Below are 1,930 nucleotides of genomic sequence, written 5' to 3'. Positions count from 1 at the left end.
ACTGTCTTATTTTCATTCAGCGGACAAATTGCGCTGAACAGTAGGAGAAGACCCGCGGGACAGTTAACAAGAGCAAAATCATTAAAACTTTTAGCAGCCTTCACCATGCCAGATAAGGCACTGTACAATTTACCTATGTACTATCAGTTGCTCAGTACATTTTGCCGTTTTTTTAGGACCCCGGTTGTAATTTCAGATATCTGCTAATGTAGTGTGCGTAACCCGCTCCACTAACTAATGCCTCTCATGCTTCAAGTTCAAGCATGGTGGTGCAGCTGACTCGGCAACCCATATATTTAGTATGATCGCGACTGAACACTACCTTCTCTTTTCTAGAATTGACTGAACACTAGTTAATCACGACAGTCGGGTGAACCGACAAAGTAGATGAGCGTGAAGGAGCTGCCACATTGTATACATGAATGGATAATCTCACAAGGAAGTTTACTTCTGGCCAGTTCTCTTTTTTTTCCAAAGAATTCTTGTATTACTCAATCAAATCACACGTACAGTCACGCTTAACAGTGTCCAAAACGACCTCCAGTCCCGACCCAAGCCATACAACAGTTTGGCCTTGAGTCCTTCCCAAAGTTTGCCAAAGCATGACTAGAATTATTACAACTCGGCGAATATGAGTAATACAAGAACTACGTTCGGTCATACTATCTTTAATCTCTCTAACAAGATCTGGCCAGTTCTTGGCAGGGAAAACAAATGAATCTCCTGAAGAACAACTGTAAACCTGTACTACTATTTGAGATGCTAGCTGGAGCAAAACAAAGCCATCAATCCCGACAGAATCAGCCGGTCCTAGCAGAATTTGCTCGTATTCACAGATCGATGCTAGTAACTTACATACATATTCAAATCCAAAAAAGCCTACATCGATATTCCGCAGCTAGCGCTCGAAAAATAATCTAAACGTCAAAAGTGAAGAAACTGTCCGGTCTGGATATCTCAGTACACGGCGTATAGCAGCCCCTGGCGGCGGCCTTGCTCGTCGTCATCTCGGCGCCTCGCGTGGGCGCGGCGCAGCCAGGCGACGTGGGCGGCGATCTCGCCGGAGACGACGGCGCAGAGCTGGGGGAGGTGGCGGGGCAGCCAGAGGTTGAGCGGCCACAGCAGCGGCGCCGAGGCCTGAAACACCTGCACGAAGGCGAACGCCAGGAGGTGGATCCCCATAGCCGAGAGCCCTGAGACGCTGAGCAACTCCCTGCGCTTGCGCGGTGACGCGGCGGCGACGGCGAGGGCGAGCGACAAATGTGATGTCGGGTTCGGAAGTCGGAATGGCGTTGTGTGGCTGCTGCGCTGGTGTGGTTATGCTTTTGCCGGGGAGGTTGCGGCCTTCCCCGGGAACGACCTTTTAATGTCGTTGGCGCGCGCTGAGACGGATAGACATGATGACAAGCAACATGACGTCTCCTGCGACTGCTGGCGGGTCGGCCTGGCCTAATTGGAGGTGAGTCGGCCAGTCGACTAGAGAAGTCGGCAACATATTATTTCCTTCAAGCAAAAAAGAAAGTTCCATGCTGTTTCCAACAGCAACATTTTTTTATGGGGAAACAATAACATATTTAGACTAGTATATAGAATGATCATATTTCCAAGGCAACATTTGGCATTAGGAAAAAAAATCCTATACAACCAGGTCGTACGTGTCCAATCAGGAGACCCTCCTCCGCCCGCGACACCTGGCGAACTGAATCTCAAAGCAGAGGTCATCGTTTCGAACTTTCCGCTCACCCAAATTCACGGCCCCTAGAAAAACCATAGTCATCTCTTTCCATCTCGCCCGCGACAGTACAAAATATGGCATGGCCCGACGACAGCAGTGAAAGGCACCGAAGAACATACATGTCAACCTCTCAACCGAAACCTCCTCTGCCCACAAATTATACGTCTACTCGCTGACGGGGACAAGCATCCGGGG

At 49.3% G+C, this 1,930-nt stretch overlaps 1 long non-coding RNA gene across 1 annotated transcript; it reads right to left on the bottom strand.

The window, feature by feature from the left end:
- Positions 1-639: 639 nt before the first annotated feature.
- Positions 640-1,342, bottom strand: LOC123042419 (uncharacterized). Its single transcript, XR_006418786.1, has one exon. It is a non-coding gene; the product is annotated as an uncharacterized lncRNA (long non-coding RNA).
- Positions 1,343-1,930: the final 588 nt, after the last annotated feature.

Source organism: Triticum aestivum, chromosome 2B, assembly GCF_018294505.1.
Source record: "Triticum aestivum cultivar Chinese Spring chromosome 2B, IWGSC CS RefSeq v2.1, whole genome shotgun sequence".
NCBI classification, from domain to species: domain Eukaryota; kingdom Viridiplantae; phylum Streptophyta; class Magnoliopsida; order Poales; family Poaceae; genus Triticum; species Triticum aestivum.
Note: the sequence above shows the minus strand (reverse complement) of the source record. Positions and strands in the feature narration are given on the sequence as shown.